The following is a 23,899-nucleotide window of genomic DNA, read 5'->3' as shown; positions in this document are numbered from 1 at the left end:
GATGAACCATTTGGTGAGGGGCTGGCACATGGTGCCCCCCATGGCATTTTAGTCCCTGTGTAATTGTTGAAGCAGAATGGACTAGTCACCTACACTTGCAGCATGGTTTGCGTTTTTTTACCCATGGTTTCAGTAGTCCAAAGAGGTATGATTGGACTGGCTAGTGGAAGGAGAAGGGAACAAGGAGCCACAAGTTAGATGGATGTGAGATCACAGCAAGCAGGAGGTGGGATATGTGTCAGCAGCTAGTGAAATTATTGTAATATTTTAATGGCACTGTTTCTTGCTCAAAGCCTAATAAATATGAACACAAAAAGCTTGTTACCATGCAAATAAATTCACAGAAAAAACCAGAATCATCCTAATTTTTGCTAAGATCACATCTTAGATTTTGCTTGGGCTTATACTTTGTTCTTGTTGCGTTTTTTCCTTTCTTAATCACCATTCTCCCTTTTCTTGTGCAGTTCCTAAGTTTTCCTGTAGGGACACTGGTCCGCTGAGTATGCCATAAAAGTTCATCTAAGTACTGTTTTTGAGATTTCAGCAAAGATACAGAACCAAGTGGACACTAATATCCACATGTTACTGGAGTTTCCTTACTGCTCATTTAATGAAATGTCATCTCTCTCTCTCTCTCCATTCTTTAATCATCCTTTTAGATATCCTAGGAAGTCTTCTATGAGGATCACTCTACCCATAAACCCTTAGAGGGCATGGGATGTGTCTTTTCTGCCCTAGGATCCTGTTCCCAATCGTAACGACTAGCCCATAGACAGCCTTAAGGGTGTGTGTGTGTGTGTGTGTGTGCTTTTCTTCTTCTCCATCTCCCATTTATGTTATTATGTAGAGAAGAGGAACAACATATACATGCTTTTCTTCTTCTCCATCTTCCATTTATGTTATTTTGTAGAGAAGGGGAACAACATATACATACCTCTAATGGTTTTAAGCATTTTCATAAATATTAACTAATCACTTAACATATTGTGATTCCCACAAACAGAATGTGATACCCACAGTAATAACCCAAAAGGTAGATTTTTTGTCCCCAGTTTGTAGGTGAAAAAACTGAAGTGCTAAGAGGTTAAATAAATTTTCCAAGGACATACAACTATGTTAAGGGGAAGGAACCTGGATTTGAACCTAGATTTGAAAAATATGTTTTGGGACTGCAAATCTTCTTGAGGAATGACAGCTTACATAAATTCATATAAAACTTACACTTGATCTAATATATTCGTGTCATGTACTATGCCAAGGGTTGCAAATTAGAAATTAGGTGATGTTACATGTTTGACTTTTTGCAATTAAGATAATTAATTATTTGGAAATGTTGTAAATAAAATGTGTTCAAGTATTTCAACAAAGTTGCACAGTGTCTGAGTGCCAGTTTGAAGGAATGAAAACAAATCTCTCTAATCGGAAAGGTAGCTTTGTTACAAAGGGGTGGGGGTCATAAGGATTTCTTCAGAGTTCAGAGAAAATTTTTAAACAAGCTGTGGTTTTAAAAAGGTTTTAAGTAATTTCTCTGTATAATCCTTGTATCTATCTACAGTGTTTATGAAACACTTGATAATAAGAGAATTAATTTGCTAGGGCCATCCACACCCAATCGTTAGACTGTGTACATCACCTTTCTCACTGATTCACTCAGGTATGATTTAGAGGACCACCGTTTTCACTTAACCATCAGTATCCATCGATACTGGATGGCACACAAGTACCATGCCTATTTCTGTGCTTCCCTGAGTCAAGAGTCCTTAGGAAGGGCTGCCTCACTATGACTCACCCTTCTATAACCCTAGAAGCTTTTGTCATGTTGGACATATTACTGTGTAAATAAATTTTACAACTGTTTCTCTGCACTAGTAGTCATTTAAGTTTTTCATTAAAAAAAAAAATATATATATATGTATACATTCCCAAGATTCTCATTATATGTGTGTAACGTAAATAAATACATACATTTATGTAAACACACACACACACACACACACACACAACACATATATGCAAAAATAGAGTTGTCCAGAAAAAGGCAGTCTTTTGAGTAATTGTCATATTCCTATACCATTTATATAGAAATAGAAAATTTCATAGAGTTCACCTTATTTGTTAGGGATGCAAAGATGTGTTGGATGGTTAAAGATTATTTTTCTGTAGTTAGATTAATTTTTAGTCTAATAAATAGCACATATCTTCATTCTCATCATGAAGAAATTAAAAAGTATATAGATAGATTTACCAAAATTCCTTCTGGTACTTTTCCTATTCCAGAACCCTTCCCAGAGAAATTAGTTTTGCTTCTTTGGAATGTATCTTTCTACCTTTTTTTTTTTTTTTTAATATGTGTGCATATATATGTACATTTAATTTGGTTTTCTGTATCTGTATTTTTATTTTTGTTATTGTTTTTAAATTAAAGTAAGGTTAGCATACAAGTTATATTAGTTTCAGTTAGTACAATAGTCATTTGACAATCCTGTACATCACACAGCGCTCACTGCAACAAGTATAATTGCCCACTGTCACTATACAAAGTTATTATAGTATTGTTGACTGTATTCCCTATGCTGTACTTTGCATCCTTGTGACTTATTTATTTCATAACTGGAAGTATGTACCTCTTGATCCCTTTTACCTATTTTGCCCACCCCCCACCTGTCTCCCCGCTGGCAACTATCAGTTTGTTTTTTGTATTTTTTAAGTTTATTTATTTATTTTGAGAGAGAGAGAGTGTGCAAGAGTGCGAGCAGGGCAGAGGCAGAGAGAGAGAGTGAGAGAGAATCCCAAGCAGGCTCTGTGCTGTCAACGCAGAGCCCCATGGGCTCTCACACCATGAGATATGGCCTGAGCTGAAACCAAGAGTTAAATGCTCAACCAACTGAGCCACCCAAGCACCCCAGTTTGTTCTTTGTATTTATGAATGTGTTTGTCTATTTATTTTGCTTTTTAGATTCTACATATCAGTGAAATCATATAGTATTTGTTTTTCTCTGTCTGACTTACTTCACTTAGCATAATATCCTCTAGGTCCATCCATGTTGTCGCAAATGGCAAAATTTCATTTCATATATATATACCTACACACACACATATAGACCACCTATTTCTTTTAATTGTATTCAACATTTTTTTCCATAAATAGTTTATTGTCAAGTTGGTTTCCATATAACACCCAGTGCTCATCCCATAAGTGCCTTCCCCATGCCCATCACCCCCCTCTCCCCCACCCTTATCAGCCCTCAGTTTGTACTCAGCATTCAAGAGTGTCTCATGGTTTGCCTTCCTCCTTCTCCCCAACTATTTTTCCCCTTTTTCTCCCCCATGGTCCTCCATTAAGTTCCTCCTAATCCACCTATACGTGCGAACATATGGTATCTGTTCTTCTCTGCCTGACTTATTTCGTTCAGCATAACACCCTCAAGGTCCATCCATGTTGCTACAATGGCCAGATTTCATTCTTTCTCATTGCCATGTAGTATTCCATTTTACAGATGAACCACATCTTCTTGATCCATTTGTCCGTTGATGGACCCTTAGGCTCTTTCCATGTTTTGGCTATTGTTGAGAGTGCTGCTATGAACATTGGGCTACATGTGCCCCTATGCATCAGCACTCCTGTATCCCTTGGGTAAATGCCTAGCAGTACTACTGCTGGGGTCATAGGGGAGTTCTAGTGTTAATTTTTTGAGGAACCTCCACACTGTTTTCCAGAGGGGCTGCGCTAGTTTACATTCCCACCAACAGTGCAGGAGGGTGGCTGTTTCTCCACATCCTCACCAGCATCTAGAATCTCCTGATTTGTTCATTTTAGCCACTCTGACCACCGTGAGGCAGACCACATATTCTTTATTCATTCATTTGTTGATGGACACTTAGGTTGCTTCCATATCTTAGCTCTTGTAAACAATGCTGCAATAAACATAAAAGTGTCGAATTAGTTTTTGTTTTCTTTGGGGAAATATCCAGCAGTGGAATTACTGGATTGAGTGGTATTTCTGTTTTTTTTTTTTTAAATGTTTTATTTCTTTCTAGGAGAGAAAGAGAGACAGCGTGAGCAGGGGAGGGTCAGAGAGAGAGGGAGATACAGACTCTGAAATAGGCTCCAGGCTCTGAGCTGGCAATCAGCACAGAGCCCGACGCGGGGCTCGAACTCACGAAGATCATGATCTAAGTGAAAGTTGGACGCTTAACCGACTAAGCCACCCAGGCACCCCGTGGTATTTCTGTTTTTAATTGAGTAACTTCCATACTGTTTTCCATTTCCGTAAATATATCAGTTTACATTTCCACCATCAGTGCACAAGGGTTCCCTTTTCTCCACATCCTTTCCAATACTTGTTTCTTGTCTTTTTGATACTAGCCATTCTTACTGGTATGAGGTGATACTCATTGTGGTTTTGATTCAAAGGAAACTATCAACAAAATGAAAAGGAACCATTATTGAATGGGAAAAGATATTTGCAAGTGATATATTCAATAAGGGGTTAATATCCAAAATATGTAAAGAACTCATAAACTCAGTACAAACACCAAATAACCCAATTAAAAAATGGGCAGAGGACCCAAATAGACATTTTTCCAAAGAAGACTTACAGATGACCAACAGACGCATGAGAAGATGTTCAGCATCACTCATCATCATCATGGAAATCTGTATGTGTTTTTAATATGCAAGTGTTACAGGCATGTATTTTTCTGCAACCCTTTTGTCATTCTGTGTATCATACAGACTCTCTGTACCAGGCCATATACTCTTACATCATTCATTGTAATAGCTGCATGGTATCTTACCAGTTTAGAATAAAATCAGAATCCTTACCAGATATAATATATGGAGTATGGCTGCCTCATTTCACTGTCCTCCTTGCTCACTTCTTTCCAGCCGCTCTGGCTGTGTCTTAATATTTCTAGAATGCACTGAACACAGTCTCACCTATGTCTCCTGACTGAAAGCCTCCACTCCTAGATATTTTCTTGGCTTATTCCCTTTTTTCAAGTTTCCAAATATGTCCTCATCAGAAATTCCATGGCTGTTCCTCTCTATCTCCTACATCCTCCCTTTCAGAGTCTATCTCTCTCTCTCTCCCTCTCCCTCCCTTCCACCCTCTCTATTCCACCCTCTTTCTCTCCATGTCTCCCCCTCTGTCTCTCTCATCCCTATTTCTGTCTCTTTAGCTCTATCACTTTGTCTTCTCTTACCTGCTTCATTTTTCTTTGTAACACCACTATCTGACATGTGCTAGATTTATGTCTTTATTGTCTATGTTCCTCCACTAACAGGTAGAATTTACTTTTGGGGTTTGTTCGCTGATATATCCCCAGGACCTAGAACAGTGGCTTGCACATTATTTGGTGTTCAAAAAATATTTGTAAATGGATGAGTGACTAGCATGGAAATTTATTTAGTTTATTTAACTGTTCTAATGGAACAGTTTAGGTTGTTTCCAAGTGTCATACACTATGAGAAGCAACATCACAGTGAGTTTTCTTTTATATGTCTTTATGCCTGTATGCAAGAATATGTCCAGGGTGGATTCTCATAAGAAAAATCTGTGGGTCAAAGTATATGCACACTTAATTTTTTAAACATTTTTTAATGTTTTATTTATTTCTGAGAGAGCGTGAGCAGGCGAGGGTCAGAGAGAGAGGGACGCACAGAATCCGAAACAGGCTCCAGGCTCTGAGTTAGCTGTGAGCACAGAATCTAACACGGGGCTCGAACCCATGAACTGTGAGATCATGACCTGAGCCGAAGTCAGACACTTAACCAACTGAGCCACCCCAGGCGCCCCTATGTACACTTAATTTTAAGACAAGAAAAAAACAGCTGTCCAGAAAGGTTACACCAGTTTATACTCTCCATTATGGGAGTATCTCTTTCCTCAGATCCTTGCCAACATTATGTATGAGAGAATTTTTTAGTGTCTTTCCATCTGTTGGGCAAAACTGTAATTTTTAAACAAAAGGTGAAAGAGAAGGTATGATTGAGTAGGCAGCTATCAGTTTCTGCCTTGAAATTCATTTACTTCCTTTAAAATGTATCATTCTTTTACTTTTTTCTTGATGTATAAGCCAATTTGATGAAAAAGTCTAGCACATTATTGACTGATAGAAGAAATAAGGGTATTTTTCTGTTATTCTTGGCTTTAGTTTTCACCAGTAAATACCACAATTGCTCTTGTTTTCTTGTAGCTTCATACTGAGTCAAGAATGTTTCTTAGTTTCCTATGTATCTTTAGTTTACTATAAATTTTGTTTTTGTTTTAATTGGATGGAGAGTTGGATTTTATTGCTTGAGGTCCTCCTGTAGGCTTTTTTCCCTCGTTTTGTCCATTATTATAGTGAATTGCATTGATATATTTTTTAGTGTTGAAACCATTGCATTCCTGGAATAAATGACCTACTTAGTCATGATGGATCGATTTGTGTCTATTTTTATTTAGAATTTTTACTGTGTGTTTCTAAGTAAGATTGACTTTTTGTTTTTATATTGACCTGTCTGACTTGGGTTTAGGAGTTTATGTCACCATTATGAAATTATTACCATACCTTTTTCACTTTTCCATGTTATGGAACAGTTGCTATAATCTGGGTATTATCTCCTTCTTGAAGGGATGTAGAAATTAACTTCTTAAACTTCTTTTTAACAGCCAACTTTGGAGGGGATAGACATTTTCCATCTCTTTTACCGTTTTTGAACCTTTTAGTGTTTCTGATTTTTTTGGCCAATTTTGTTAATATATTTTCCTAAAGAGATTATTTGCCTAGGTTTTCAAAGTTATTATATAAAGCTCCTCATAAGTGTTCTTTTTTCATTTTTTAATAAATCTCATAACTATTTTAAAGTTCCCTCTTTTATTCCTTATTTTTTCTCACACCCTTTTAATAAACAGACTTGCCAGACCATCTGGATTTTAAGTAAATAGTCCTGTGTTTAAGTGCAGGCCACTAGTTTGATTTTTTTTTTTTTAAATACTGAATTGGCCAGGCAAAACATGGGTGCTGGCCAAACTTGAGCTGGTAGTGATTGAAAATTATATTCCTGTTTTCCATCCTTCTAGAGGAACACCTTCATTTTTAACAACCATTTAAACTTCACTTTCAATGAGAGTTAGTAGCTGTATCTTTTCCAGAGCAAGACCAGGATCTGAGAGCACTTTACTTTCCTTCTTCCTTCCTTTCTTTGACACTTCCCATATTGATAGCTTCTGGGATTTACTGCATGTTTAAAATTTTACAATTAATACTTATTTGTACTTATCCATACATTTTACTGTTTTCCTGACTCACTGCTATTTCTGTGTTTAATTTCCACTTATACTTATTTTTTATTGTACTTTAGTAGCTCCTGTAGTAATTCTTTCAGTTAGTGTCTGAGAATGATAAACTTGGTGTTTCACATACCTGAAAAGGTCTTTATTTTCACTCATGTCTGAATTACAGCTTAGGAGTATAGAATTTTAGGTTTACAAAGTAGTACAACTTATAACTTTAAATATATAGTTCCATTGTCCTCTTGTATAAAATATTATTGAAAATTCTGTTTAAACCTAATATTTAATTTTGGTTTCTTCAAGTGTTTGTACTAGAAGCCTAGTACATTTTTTCTTAATTCTTGGTGTTCCCAGACTGACTGTGATCTGTGTCTGCTTTTCCACCTCTGATCTCTCTCCTCCCTTTGATTGTGAGGGCTAATGTCTTTATTTAGGTTTGAGAAGTATTATAAATTATGGGAGCATTTCCTCCAGTCTCTTGATCTGTTCTCTGTTTCTGGGACTACTGCATAAATGCTTAAGGATTTATATCTCTTCTCAAGGCTTCTGTATTTTTCTTTCAAGCCTTCATTTTCTTTTCCTTGTTTTGATATATTTTGGTATACTTTTCTTGGCCAGTTTTCCAGCTCACGTCTTCCCTCTCTTTTTTATTGAGGTGTAATTCATATACTTAAAGATGCACAGATTCCAGGGCTTAACATTGATGAAGATACAGTTCATAATGAGTGATGAGTACAGTTGCTGGGTCAGGTGCATGTTTACCTATGTTAGAAAACTGGCTTTTTCCAAAGGGCTCATGCTATTTTACACATCAACTAACAACATGTGGGGGCTCCACTTGCTCTACATTCTCATTGACATATGGTGCTGCCAATGTTTTTAATTTTAGCTTTTTTCGTGGGCATGTAGCATCTCATTGTGACTTTAATTTGCATTTAACTGTTGACTAATGCTTTTTTTTTTTTAATGTGCTCACTGGCCATTCATATATCTTTTTTTTGTGAAATGTTTGTTCAAGTCTCTTTTGCCTATTTAAAAAATTGGGTCTTTTTGTTCTAGGCATTCAAGAGTCTCTCATGGTTTGCCTCCCTCCCTCTCCCCAACTATTTTTCCCCTTCTTCTGAGGGATGATTGGGGTTTGGGGAAGGGGAAGGGGGTTGTGGGCATGGAGGAGGGCACCTGTGGGGATGAGCACTGGGTGTTATCTGGAAACCAACTTGACAATAAACCATTTTAAAAAAATAAAAAAGATACAGTTCCATAATTCCAAAAAGTCCTCTTGAGCCTTTTTCCAGGCAATCCTTATTCTCCACAAAAGACAGCCATTATTTTGATAGCTCTATCACCATTTTTTAATTTTATGAAAACGAAACTGTATGGCATATACTTTTTTGTGTTTGGTTTCTTTTACTCATTGTGTCTGTGAGATTATTTTTTCATGATGGTATCTGTCTCAATAGCTTTTTGCTTTTTTTTTTTTTTTTTTTTGCTTTTTGCTTTCTGAGAAGTATGCCACTGCATGAACATACTGTAATTTGTTTATCCATACTCTTGTTAGTGGCCACATGGACTATAATAAAAAGGCTACTAAGACATTCTTTTACAAGTATTTCACAGATATACACACTTATTTTTCTTGGAACTGATCTTCACTTGCATATCTTTTGTTACCTATCCTATTCAGTTTCTAATTTTAAGTAAATCTTTTATTTTTTCATTTCTGAGATCTCATGTTCATTTTCTGTGTGTGTGTGTGGTATACTTCTAAATCACATGGTAGGTGGTGTGTTCCATTAAATACGTTACTTTCTTTTGCTGTATTTTCTATGTACTTGGTTACATACTTCGTCTATGTTTATTTGGGCCTCTCTTTCATACATTAATTTTATATTCTGTTTTCACCTTTGTGAGTGGTGTACCTGTTCACAGCATTTTGTGCTTCCCCACCAGCAATTGTTAGAAAGTGGCAGGAGATGCTTGGCAATGAGGTGTCCCCATTTCTGGGCTGGGGAGGGAGCTCTGAGTACTTTGCCTGCCCATGCCTATTCAAATCACCCTGGAGTCAGGCACCTCTGGTTACTTCTTCTGGGCACAAGTGAGGCTTGGGGGTTCAGGGTAGGCATATTTGGCTGTGGGCAAGCACAGGATTGTTGATGTAGCCAGCCACCCTTAGTGTCCTGGGCCACCACTTCTCTCCTAATGGACAGTGTAACCACCTCCTGCTCCTTATCCCCAGTTTTAATTCTCTTACAGCTGTCCTCCATCCTTTTTTTTTTCCGCTGAAAGTCTGAATTCTCTTAATTATTTCTTTTTTTTTTTTTTAAATTTTTATTTATTTCTAGGAGAGAGAGAGAGAGAGAGCGTGAGCAGGGGAGGGTCAGAGACAGAGGGAGTCACAGACTGAAACAGGCTCCAGGCTCTGAGCTGGCAGTCAGCACAGAGCCCGACGCAGGGCTCGAACCCACGAACCGCGAGATCATGACCTAAGCGAAAGTCGGACGCTTAACCGACTAAGCCACCCAGGCGCCCCTGAATTCTCTTAATTATTTCTGTTCACTTAGGTCATGTCTTTTTTCCCACTAGCCTTGTGAATGTTTCACTTTTCAAATATATTTATGCCATTTTGTATGGGTTAAGAGTGGGATGGGAAGCTTCAATGAGTCCTTATTCTGCCATCTTGATCCTGCCCTTCCTTAATGAATTGGGTCATACTAATAACTTCTCTATCATAAATATAGGTAAACATAGAGATGTTAAGGCTGAAAAATCTTTTACTCATTTCTAAAAAATATATGATTTTTGGCAATTTTTCTGTTCTCATTTACTTGTGGTTCTTCACAATCACAAGAGTTTGGTCTCTTTTAACCTTCAAATGCTATAAGCAGTGTGATCTTAAAATTAAGCATGTGCATTTCTGTTCTTTTGCCATAGACAACACTTTGCTAGATTGAAATTAATAGTTTTAAATGAAAAATCTCCACTTGATTGAATTGCAATTTCCCGAGAGATATGTTCACTTAGCCCAAAATATACTATAGGAAAGTTATCTTTTATCTATTTAATTTTCATTAAGATTTTAACACATGGATGATTAACTCTGAGAAACTAGATTTGCACCTACAACACGTGAAGCTCCATGAGTAATGACGTATTTGAATCTTAGGGATGTGGGCCGTGTCTTTGGAGGGCACAGGCTTTCAACCACTTAAACAGAATTCTCATAGAAGCTAGAAAAAGTCTTTGGTTTGCTCTTGCTGCAACTGACTGAAAAATATCTATTGAATTAAACAATGACATGTGGGTGTGCTATGTCATAAACCATTAGGAGCATAATACATCACAAAGACTCCGTGCAACTGATTTTCTGGGATTAAAAGTAATGTTTCATTCAGCCAGTTGCTTGTTGCAATTTCAACAGACTCGAAGCCATTTGTTTTTATTTCCCCTTTTTACCTCCCTCTCAAAGTTTCCCTATAATAAGATTTACAGTGACTTCAGTTTTGGTAAGAAATCAATTTCAGTAGCCCTAAAATAGTGAACAGTCAACATTAACTTGAAATCAAGATAGTTTTTAGATCTTAAAAACAAATAATAAATTTTTAAATGCTGATTATGAAAGTCACTGACATTTTTCTTCTCTGAATTTATGTCATACAACGTTTTGTGTCTCTCAGTTCTAGCTTCTATAGTGCATGTACCATTTCATACATTTTGTAATGTTAGAACGTTTATTGATGCTTAGTGGTGAGAATTTTAAGTGTGTCATAAGGATAAGTTTGTATATATGTAAAAAAAAAACTGTGAAACTAGTAGACAAATTTAAAAGTCAGTGCCGCCAGGGGTAATGTTCAATTTTTATAGGTAATAATTACTTAATAATTTCAGGATGCAGTATAACTAGAAGAAAGAGGAAAAGTTAATATGTACTGAAACTCTGCAATCTTAGAATTGAAAGAATAAGCTTATTCTGTTACTGTATGTTTCAGTAGCTGTAATAATGTTTTTAGGTCGTGCCTGTGTATGCTTTATTTCTCCCAACTGAAATGATCGTGTCCATGATGACAGTTTTGCTTTTGCATCTCTCCTTTATGAATAATTACAGTTCTTACATAGCGTTCAAGAAAGATGATGCTCTGGAGCTTTGGAGGCACTTGCCAACGCCGGGGGACTCAGGCGTGCCTGCCTTTAGGAAAAGGATATTGACTCATACCCATGTAATCATTGCATTTTGCAGATTTATGCAATAATGACTTTCAGTATGAAATTTGGAGAACTGGGTTTATTATTTCTTTTTACAGTGAAGCTTAAATAGTTCAGAATAATTTGGGAAAGGCCACTCACAATTACTAAAACCTGTATCTTAATAAAAAGTTTAAAAGTAATGTGCTTTTATGCATTCAAGTACGTATACAATATATGTATATAGTATCATAAGTAGAGATCCTTTTAGGCTTATTAAATGAATAGTTAAGAAAGCTAAGTATACAAATATTTATTGAGTGTTTATTAAGGCTTACCAGTTATCTTATACTGGGTCTCCGCATCCTACAAAAAGAAAACCTATTCTTTCTATTCTTTACTTTTCAAAGAAATGAAAGGGATTAAAAAGGGGGTGGTTTCAAAGTGATTATGGAAACTGAAAAGATACTTTCACTTATATAGAAAATATCTGTATATATTTATGTAGATATCTCAGATCTCCTTTCAAGGAAAGAAGTGACCTTAGAGATTCTAGAAAGAATTGTAAATATCTTAAGACATTAAGTCATCGGCAATACAATACCTCAGTTTAGCCTCAGGGGACAACCCGCATAGAATATGGTAGTGAATGGTGCTCCCTGGAGCAAGCCTTAGTATGAATGGCACCCCTTGGAGTTTAGCAACACTTACTCAGAGATAACTCATGTCATTTATCCGAAATTAGTCCAGTTTGCACTCTAAATTGTCTTTGTCTGAAACAAATTTAGTCATAGGCTTGAGTTGGTTATATGTAGTGACTTGAGAAATCAGGGTGGAATAATGGATACTACTGGGAAGGACAAGGGAGGCCAAGCTAGGCTTCAGAGGGTCCTGGGTTCCTCCCCCAGTAACTGTGGTTCAATATGACACACCCTGACTGGGCCACTTGGAAACAAGAGCTCTGTCACCATAGCAACACTGGGACCTCTTCTGCAGATCTTAGCTGTAGCTGTATCTGCCAATCAGATCCCGCCCTGAGCCATCAAATCCATTTGTGATTAAGCCAGATGTTACATACTGAAGGATGCACAGACCACGTACAGATGAGCCAGAGGGAGGAAGTAAAATTTTCTCTGAAAATAATTTTTCCTTTTGTATAATAGAAATAGTTAATAGTTATAGAATAACAACTCTTCTCCTTTGTGTCAAAGCACAGTTGATTAATCAAATCCCCATTCCCATTGCTAATCAATTGCTTATCTTTAAGAGCTCCTGAAGAGCTTTCTTTGTTGTATGTTTATTTTTTTTATTTTGAGAGAGAGAAAGTGTGTGTGTATGAGTGGGGGAGAGAGAGAATCCCAAACACTCTGTGCTGTCGACGCAGACACCGATGTGGGGCTAGATCCCACAAACCATGAGATCATGACCTGAGCCAAAATCAAGAGTTGGATGCTTAAATGACTGAGCCACCCAGGCACCCCACTATTTGAATTGTTTATTATAATTGGGAATGGCTATGTTTAATGAATGATAGAGCCACTCCTGACTAAATGTAATTGGTGACTGAACTGGAGGTGGTCATACAGGAGTTTTACAGAACAAGTATTACTGAGGTCAGTCAGTAACGAAAGAGCTGTCAGTTTTATATATGCAGTTTGTAAACAAAAACGTGAGAAGGCAATTTTCATAAAGAGCACAAGAACTCTCTCAGAATGTGTGTTTTCATTTATTTGATTGTGGTTTACTAATGGAATGAGAACATTCCCCAGATATCACAGTAAGGAGGCCCATTTTGAAACACAGCAAGCTTTTAAGTGATTCTTCTGATAGATTATCAGGTAATAGTGATAACCTCTTAATTTTAAGAATCAGCTCCAGGAAATTACAGGCTTGATATGGAGAGCATTCTGAAGTCACTGGACAAGCATTATTGTACCTTAAAGGGTAGAAAAAAAAATTCAGTAGTTCAAATTTTTTTCCTGTTTTTTGAGACCCAAAATAAGTCTGCCACTTACATAATCTACTCATTAACCAGGTTTTAAGACATCTACCAAAGATCTTGTCTTTAATGCCTATGCATCTTTCCCTTCTTCATGCTGCCTTATTATAATTAAAATATATGCAGATGATCAATAACTTGACAAAGGAAATGAACACTCTAAAATTCTAGATACGGTTATTTGTATAGGAAAGCCAACTGTTCTGTTAAAAATCTAGGCTGACTGACCTACATCTCCAAACTGAGAGGTTTGCCGAGACATGTGCAGCCATGTAAATCCCTGAGATGTGGGTTATTTAAACAGATGGTAACTGTGACACAGTGAGCTCTACATGCAAATTGGCAGAGGCCAAAACCAGAAAGGAAGCAAGCTAGAGAGGAAGCATTACCTCACTGTAGACTTCTGAGAATTTTAATTAAAACAGAACAAAATTCAGAGTGCTTGGATATACTTCTTCAGGATATTAATTGAATATCAGTGTTGGTTGTATTATTGCTATGATACCAATAGTTAGCAGGACTGGAGAGTTTTTGGAATCTTCTTTAGACTTTACTAAGTTTCTGAATGTGATTTATCCCTGCCATTTATATACACTCAAATCAGATCTGGAGGAAGAAAGTAAAGTGGAGGCAGTGTTTCTGCTGTGTTGTTGATGTTGGCAACTTAAGTTGTAGAGATGTTTTCTTCGTGTGTCTAAAACTGCATTCTATGGCCAAGATGCTAGTTTGGTTGATGGGAAAAGACAATTAAGGCAGAGGCATCAATGGCTTCCAGATCCACAGGTCTAGGATTCCAAAAATTCCCAATGGTGGCATGGGGGACAGTTCTGTGCTCTTTTCTGAGATTCCCTACTGGTGACCTAGCCTAAAGCCTCCCAGTCCAGTCCTGCCAGTGACTTTGCAGACTTCTACTTTGCTGTATTGGCTTTTTAGTTTAAAAGAGCTGGAATAATTTTTCTTTCCTGCATCCCAAACCTAGCTGATACAGTACACATAGCAAAATATTGCTATTTCCTGCTGCATCCAATCCCCAGATCTGTGGTAAGTCTTTCATAAGCCCTGTTTCCTTGCTGAATTGTAAAGCACACATCTTTATCTTATTTATCTTTCTCTGTAAGGAAGAGGAGAATAACATTTAAGGAAAAAGAGGTTAAGCTTCTTCATTAAATAACTCAGAGAGACCATTTTGGAACATGAGAAAATTACCAAGAGTGATAAGGATAAAACACTTTGTCTGAGAAGTCAAGTTTATAGGGTTTAAAGTCATGTTTACAACTTACATAAATCAAAAGTAGAAGATGAAAGAATGGTTGTTTCTCCCAAAGAGCTGCCATCTAAAATTGACAAGAAAATTTCCGGGAATTAGGTCAATGAAGTCCAGATTTATTACATTTTTCTTCATTGCATGAGAGAGAGAGTCCAAGGACAAAAAAAATACAGGACTGTTTGGCTCATACTATTAGATGGCTCTGATAGAAAGATGCATAATCAAGTTCCTGCTTGATTATTTTATCTGACATTTAAAAATGTGAGTGTGTGATTAACTCCCTAATGTTATTTTACTTTTGAAAACATGAGAACTAATGTGAAAATTGATAAAGTTCCAACTTGAAAATAAAGAAGACTGATATTCCCATTAACCACTGGTAATCAACTACTGGTTAATATTTATATATATTGTAGTGCATTAACATTATTAATGTATTGTGTAATATATTCGTTAATATATAACATTTATATATATGTTTGCTTTTGGCCAGTTTTTCTAGATATATAGTACTTGAAAAAAATATCAGTAATGTAAGAGTGTATTTTCCAATTCAGAAGTAGAACTTTATGAGTGATTAGGTTAAATCACATTTTTCTATGACCTCTAATTCTGATTTTCTTACCTCCACATGGACTGAATTAATTTCTATAATTAGTTTTGTGTGTTTCCTTTCAGTGCACTTTTTATATTTTGACCTGCATGTGTATATGTAGCTGCAGAAATATAGGTTACAATTTTATGTGAGTTCTTTTTATATGAGTAGGATCATACTGTATTATATATTTCTGCAACATACTTTTTCCTTCAACAATATGCTTTTGAGATCTGTCCTTATATTTGCATATGGATCTACTGTGTTTGACTCATCAATATTTTTGTATCACTAAGACAGAAAAAAAAATATTGCCAGTTAAATTGATCTTATTACTGAAAGAGCTTTTTCAGAGTTAGTAGATGTAGATTTTTATCACTTATTACTCTGTGATATAGAAAGGAAAATACAAGGAAAATTAACAAGATATTCCTAACACCTCTTCACATTCAGAGTTAAATTCTTGAATCACTGTTTGACTCAGTTACTGATGCTTATGTTTTTCTAAACAGTATTATCCTCTGTGCTATTCAAAGTATTGCTGAAAGAGTATTTCTTTAAAGAATGCTCTATTATTATCTCCAATATTTTTTTTTCCAAGTTACTGATACCCATTGTGTCAGTTTTGGTGTTGGCACTTTCTTGATCTGTCCAGAAGGTAACAATTAAGATTCATACTCCATATTCAGGCAATTCTTAAGTGGTTTGTTTAGTTCAGTATTACAGTCTTGTAGTTGTCCAGGTGTGCCATCAGGGATAACAGTCAGTTTTTTGCATGCTTACTCAATAGCAACCAAAGCATGCCTACTGCCTAAAGAACAGAAATTTAAGAAGCAACCCCATTTCATATAGTAAACTGTAAAAACTATTACAGCTTGGAATTGGTGAAATGCAGTAGCTCATCTCTTAAACTACTACATAGTATTCCATTTATTTTATTTTTTATATAGTATTCCACTTAAAATGATATAACCTACTTGAATAATCTGTTCCTATACTCCTGAGCATTAAGGTTGTATCCTTTTTTTTTTCCATTCTGTTTTACTTGGAAAGTATTTTTATTTTTGTGATTTGCATCATGATGTTTAAGATGTAATTTGTGATGCTTTCATAAAATAAGTATGATATTTCACATACAGTTAAGCTTTAGTATGTAATTAATTAAACTAATAACAAGGTAACAATTACGTGAAATTGTAGTCTACCCTCTTTAAACCGATTATTATCACAATCAGTTATTTAAATGATGCACTTTATATCTCACTTACAACTTTGTAAGCCAGATGATTTTCAGCATTTACATTACATGACTGTAGGCAAGAAACGTTTCATATTTGGCTTTGACATATTTTTATTTTATTTATTTATTTTTAAAAAGATTAAAAAAAACATTTTTAAACATTTGTTCATTTTTGAGAAAAAGAGACAGCACAAGCAGGGGAGGGGCAGAGCGAGAGGGGAGACACAGAATCCAAAGCAGGCTCCAGGCTCTGAGCTGTCCGTGCAGAGCCCGATGCGGGGCTCAAACCCATGAATTATAAAGTCATGACCTGAGCCAAAGTTGGATGCTTAAATGACTAAGCCACTCCAGGGCCCCTTTGATGTATTTTTAAAATTATATATACTGTAATTGTGGATTAGTCAAATAAACATTAATATATTAATTCCAAAGACCTTTACTGGTGTTACAGGACACTGTATTGGGTAGTATGAGAAATACGAAGATGAACTAATGAGAAACTGAAAAGTCATCTAGTCTCCCCAACATAGCCGTTGCTTGGAATCTTCCTGCATCTCACTTGTTACTTCAGATTTTGGCTCACCCAACCTGGAGGGTCTACATATGCAGGTTCTGTACCAGGGGGACAGAAGCTAGATCTGGGCAGAAGCCTGGCCTCAAATAGCTCCTAATGCCCACCTCCCATCCCCATTCCATGAGAATGGTTGGTTTTGGCCTGCATGGGCTTCTTCACTGAAGTGCTGTGGGAAGAGAACTGTTTAGGTTTAAAGGATCCCAAGGCAGGGAGAGACACCGAGGACAATAATTCTTCTTCTGATGTAATTTTTGCTAATTTGGAAGTTAAACATACTAGTGATCTGGATGGGAAATAAACAATAGTGTAATCAGATTTCTGTTGCCCCCCTAATTTATATTTTTCTCTTGATTCTGATTTCTCTACTTTTTTTTAAGCCATGAAAAAGAGATTTCCCCGCAAAATTACTACAAACTCACATTCTCAGAAAATTGCCTAACTCTATGTCAGTATATTCTATATCTGTCATATGTTACAAGCTTGGATGATTTGTAATTTGTTAACATTTCATGCATGATACATATGGAATGTCTGTCACTAAAATAAGAGCTATATCACATACTGTTCTTTTGGCTGGAGCATAAAAATAAAACCCTAATCCAAGGAACTGAAACAAATGAAAATTGTCTTAAAATGATCATGGTACACATCAAAAGGAAAAAAATACTGTACTATGAAGAACATGCAGAAGAAATATACTAATGCACATCTTATAGACAATTTGGGAAATGAAATACATACGCACACATTCTTGAGATACCCATGTATCTCTATTTGCATTTTAATGACTATTAAATTTGTACTTTTCTTAGTCTCTGATGTGCTTACACAATTCACAGGTTGCCAAAGTCATTTTCATGACTATCAGATGGTTCATTTACTAACTTACTTGCTAACTTAATTGTTCAATAACATAATGTGTCGTGTGCCATTGGCAAGGTAATGCCCATTAGCTTTAAAAAAAAATCTTCTATAAACACACTTAAAAATGCTGCCAAAATTGAGGTTCCTGTGCATACTGATGTCACATACTGTGCTGCAAGCATGGCTCAGTGGATGCAATTTCTTAGTGCATTCAAAATTCTTGCTTTTTCATGTACATAATTCCTCATATCTTTTCTGTTTTTTTCTCACAAATGCAGTTCTAATTCTGCTGCATTCTTAGAATAAAGCGACACATTTATCTATTTTTTATAGTAGTCCCCTTAATGATGGGTTATTTATGTTCCCTGTCAAGGCTATTATGGTCAAATGACAAAATTAGTATTTTTCATCAGCAGATAGATCTCTGCTCTGTCGTTGTGTAGGTGCCCTGTGACGGCAGGGCAGTCTTCGGGGAATTGCCACAGGAATTTACATGTGGTCGTACATTTTTCTGATAAAGCAAACCCATGATAAGAGTTTCATAGTCTGTTGAGGAAGATGCTTCATCACTCTCAGACTGACTGTTAGCAGCATTGCTATGAGGCTGCCATCTACCTAGCTTGGGATAAATGAAACATCAGCCAGAATCTGTCACAGCCTGGGTTGATATGTGACCAAAATACTTAAGGATATGATATCAAGCTGGGGACACACTCCTGTATGGAAAAATAGAGGTATGCAAAATGCAATAATATCCATATTCCAATAATGATTATGACATCTAAGAGTCAGAGAGTTCTAGGTTCTGTACATACCAGCATGTGTCATCTCATTTAATCACCATATCAGCTCTTTTGAGGTAATTCTTAGCATTTTCTCTATATAATGATGAAAAAATGGAGCTCAGAGAGGGTAAAACCTGGGTTTAGTATCACATAGTTGTGTTGTGTAGCAGCTCAAATACCAAATACAGAGCTTTTACTTGATAAAATATAGTTGACAAATAGTAGTCATATGATGTGTCTGTATTATAGGAATACTAAATATAAAATTAAATTAGCATAATAATTGTGAAAATTGATATCGTGTGCTTTTATATGTGACATATCAGATTTACATACACTATTCCATTCAACAACATTTTGTGGCCCCCATTATAAATGATACTCAGAAGTTTGCCCCAAATCATATGTTTATGAAGTTCCAAAGCCAGGACTCCAACCTTGTTCCTTGGGACCCAGACTGCATGCTATTTGCTATGTACCTAACAGTGATCTAAAACTTCATTTTATGAAGACAACTTTTTGCTATTACTGTTTAGTGGTATTTACGATAGTTATTCAAATAGAGAACACTAAAATTTAATCAATTCCTATTAGGTGCTTGCAAATTGATGCACATTAGAAAAGAAAACCAGAGAAGTGCTACTGAAATTCCCTTTTTGATTCCTTAATCGGCCTCTTTGAAGTTGAAGTTTCCAATGTTTTGGGACGTGTTCATCCCTTCCTGATGCTTATCATTCTCTCTCTCTCTCTCTCTCTCTCTCTCTTTTTCCTCAGTAAAAGCACTTAGCCTTAAAGTGTGTTTCTGAGACTTCTCAGGTAATCCAATTCCATGACCTCTTCAAAGTATTGGCTAAAATATTGGTAATTGGTAGGGATTTTAGTATCTTTTGGTAAGAATGGCCTCACTGAACCTTCTTTGACTTTCAAAATTTGCTTTATGTCAGACTCCTAGAGGTCCCTGCACACAGAAGACCATTGCACTTTCCCTCTCTCACTAGTTTCTTACTAGTGTAAACAGGTCACTGGTAAGAAACCTGAATATTATTTAGACAGGTCATGCTAAAGTGAGGTAGGAGGGATGAATCAAGCCAGGTGAGACAGGTTGGGAACAAAATCCCAGAGAAAGTTGGTGTGGAATTGAGTGAATATAGTATTAGAAGACATCAACAAAAAGCTTTGGTTAATACTTAAACACAGGATGTGACTTTCATACATATAGTTGATATGAAATCTTGACTAATTCAGATTTCATGTATTCTGTTTTGAATTTTAATACTGTCAATGGTGATGGGAAGAATTATTATATATAAAGAAAAGTTATATTTCAAACCTGTAATATTTACTCTGACAATCATATTGTTTAGACAGAATGTCAAAATATATTCACATTCTATTTTGTATTTTAACACTTTAAAAAGTGATGGAAGAATTAGATGCTTATATAATAGCCTGTCTTTCAGATATCTGTAGCATTTACTGAGTCTAAGATTATTTATTGTTCAAAAAGTGGCTATCACATATAAAAAGTAAATTAAGAATTGCATTTTAATCTTCTTTTTGTAAAAAAACACACCACAGATATAGAAAAATGGAAAACTTCCAGCACTCAGGAGCTTCTTTTTTTTTTTTTTGTAAGAATATACATAGGATTTTTACTCATAATATTCAAACCTTGAATTAACCAGTAGTTCATTAACAATAGAATAACTTTTACAAATGAAGTATATTCATTCAATGAATTTCTATACAGCAACACAAAAACAATGAGTAACTCGTAAAGACAGCATCTTTAACATTCAAAAATAATATGGTAAGCAAAAAAAGCGAATCTCATTAGGTAAATATTCTAAGATTCCATTTGCATGAGTCTCAAGAAAAGGAAAAGACTATCTTTATGGAAATGGAAAAAGCAGTTGCATATAGGGGTGAGAGCTGACTGGGTAGTGGTAGGGGGAGACAATTTGATATAATAGAAATGTTTTATATTTGATTAGGGTAGCAGTTCATGAATGTGCATAATTTTCTGTTTTTTCATTCATAGTTTATTGTCAAGTTGATTTCCATATAACACCCAGTGCTCATCCCAACAAGTGCCCTCCTTCATGCCCATCACCCGCCTTCCCCTCTCCCTCACCCCCATCAGCCTTCAGTTAATTCTCAGCATTCAAGAGTCTCTCATGATTTGCCTCCCTCCCTCTCCCCAACTATTTTTTCCCCTTCTCCTGTTAAATTTCTCCTGATCCACTTATAAGTGAAAACATATGGTATCTGTCTTTCTCTGCCTGACTTATTTCACTCAGTATAACATCCTCAAGTTCCATCCACATTGCTACAAATGGCCAGATTTCATTCTTTCTCATTGCCATGTAGTATTCCATTGTATCGATAAACCACATCTTCTTGATTCATATGTCAGTTGATGGACGTTTAGGCTCTTTCCATGATTTAGCTATTGTTGAAAGTGCTGCTCTGAACATTGGGGCACATGTACCCCTATGTATCAACACTCCTGTATCCCTTGGGTAAATGCCTAGCAGTGCTATTGCTGGGGTCTTTATTTTTTATGAATATAAGATGTCCTCCCCGTTTCTCCTAATCAGTCACAGTAGCCCCTTTTAGGTGGTAACCTGTCATATCTTCTAAAAGACTTAAGGCAAGAGGCTTAATGAGACAAGTAATGGTCTTTCTCCATTATGGTGGAAGATCCCAAAGCTGTAGTTGGTATTCACTGTAAATTTCCTCACCATCCGTTCTAGATTTTTTCTTACTCTTGGATAACAATGCATCCAATCTTGGTTGCATGCTTGTTGGGTAGTTCTCTATCTTTAGAGAGGCATCTTTAGATGCCTTTAGATAAAGGTAGAGAACCTTTATTTTATTTATTTTTATTTTTTTTATTTTTTAGTTTTTTACAAATAGTTTATTGTCAAATTAGTTTCCACATAACACCCAGTGCTCATCCCCACAAGTGCCCTCCTCCATGCCCATCCCCCCTCTCCCCCACATCCATCAGTCCTCAGTTTTTGTCTGCATTCAAGAGTCTCTCATGGTTTGCTTCTCTCCCTTTCCCCCACCATTTCCCCCCTTCTTCTCCCCCTTGTTCCTCAGTTAAGTTCCTCCTAATCCTTCTATACATGCAAACATATGATATTTGTCCTGGTAGAGAACCTTTAGATGCCTTGTTTTTGTTAGCCTATAGCTGCTACATTTGGTCATTGACCATGATCACAGAGGCACTATGAGATGTCAGTGAATCATCCCACATTTATATTCTTCCTCATCCCCATTGGGTAGCAGAAACTCTAGTTTCTCTTTAAAAAATTTTTTAATGTTTTATTTATTTCTGATAGCGTGAGCAGGGGAGGGTCAGAAAAAGAGGGAGACACAGAATCCAAAGCAGGCTCCAGGCTCTGAGCGAGCCGTCAGCACAGAGCCCGATGTGGGGTTCGAACCCACGAACCGTGAGATCATGACCTGAGCCGAAGTTGGATGCTCAACCGACTGAGCCACCCCGGCGCCCCTAGTTCCTCTTTTTTAAAAATGTTTTAATTATTTATTTTGAGAGAGAGAGTGAGCAGGGGAGGGGCAGAGAGGGAGAGAGAGAATCCCAAGCAGGCTCCACACGATCAGGGGCTTTGTCTCATGAATCCTGAAATTATGAGCTGAGCCAAAATCAGAAGTTGGACACTTAACTAACTAAGCTACCCATGGGCCCCAACTCTAGTTCCTTTTGATGATTAGGTTTGGTTATCCATTTATTTATTCATCTATTTCCCTGTTGAGCCTCAAGCATGAGGGGTCTAAAGTTTTATAGAAACATTACTACATCTTCCAGTGGAAGCAGTATCATCTCCTTGGGAACTCATTAACCTACACTGGCATAGTCTAAGGTTTTGGGGACAGGAAGTACAAATTCCACAAGTTGACAACTGGGAGTGCTGGTGAAAAGGGCCAATCCTACCTTTATCCCTAGATTCTCAGACCTGTGAATTCCAGACATGTACTGTATCATGTATGCACCATTGGTTCAATACATAAACCTTGTTTTGGAGAATAGACTACCCCCTCCTCAGACCCCACAGAATTTTCCCTGAGCTGACACCTAAGTTGATCCTATAACTGGCCATTTCATTATGCTGTTATGCCACCTATTTCTTTTAATAAATTTTTTGAATATAGTTGACATGCAATGTTACATTAGTTTCAGGTGTACAGCATAGTGATTCAACATCTCTGTATGTTATGCCATGCTCACCACAAGTGTAGATACCATCTGTCACCATACAATATTGTTACAATATTACAATATCACTTATTGTATTATCTTTGCTGTACCTTAGGCCACTTGCTTCTAATCTTAGAAGACTAGTGGTTTCTTTGATCATGAAAACATTTTTGCACCGTCTTGCCATAAAATGGTCTGTAGCCAGAAATCAGAACCTGAGGCAAAATTCTTATGAGCTATCACTTAATTAGGGAATTAAATTCTAGGCAATAGGAATGAGGGACAAGAGAAATGAACTAGAAAATGAAGGACAGCCAATGTGTTATTGTGCTGGCATGTACTAAATGTAACTGATTGCTCAATTCCATGAGAGTGTATCTTGAGATTCCTTCTCAGGCAATCCATCATAGGCAAGGATGGGCGCAGAGCAAAGGGGAAGAATTTGTGCATTGGTTCTTGAACTGGTCACAGACAGACATTAGGGAGTATTGACTTGTCCACACTGTGAGTTGCACATGTGTGGTGCCAGGTGGAGTTCAGTGGTAGTTATCAGCAGAAAAACTCCATGATATGAGGTGGGAGACATGCTGTGCAGGAATGGTGATCATTAGAGTCTAAAATTACATTTCTGTCAGAGATCTATATAAAAGAATATCTAAAACTTCAGGAACCACATATGCAGATTTGTGTTCTATCATGAAACTTGGACTTATAGTCCAAATGTCATTTAAATTAAGAAAATACCACGTGGCTGCTTATTCTAAGGACAGAATTCTAAGAAAAAACATCTTAAAACCCATGTTCCTGTGATTTGTACATACATAGGACTGAAGATTATAAGTGAAATAAGCTCAGAACTTTTAAAGAGTTGCTTATCTTTAAATTATCTAA

The 23,899-nt window shown here is 36.5% G+C and overlaps 1 protein-coding gene across 2 annotated transcripts in view; it reads left to right on the top strand.

Moving 5' to 3' along the window:
- CAMK4 (calcium/calmodulin dependent protein kinase IV) overlaps window positions 1-23,899 on the top strand; it is a 217,495-nt gene that overhangs the window by 43,834 nt on the left and 149,762 nt on the right. The window contains exon 1 of one of the 2 annotated variants that reach the window (XM_039222981.1): window positions 18,812-18,857. The exons of the other annotated variant lie outside the window; for it this stretch is intronic. The gene's annotated coding sequence lies outside the window, so the exon portion shown is untranslated. Of the gene's footprint in view, window positions 1-18,811; window positions 18,858-23,899 lie in introns of those variants that run through there. 2 annotated transcript variants of the gene reach the window in all.

The sequence above is a fragment of the Hyaena hyaena genome, unplaced genomic scaffold, assembly GCF_003009895.1.
Source record: "Hyaena hyaena isolate Hyena2069 unplaced genomic scaffold, ASM300989v1 scaffold_1232, whole genome shotgun sequence".
NCBI classification, from domain to species: Eukaryota; Metazoa; Chordata; class Mammalia; order Carnivora; family Hyaenidae; genus Hyaena; species Hyaena hyaena.
The sequence above is the reverse complement of the archived record's forward strand: the minus strand, read 5'-3'. Positions and strand labels throughout refer to the sequence as shown.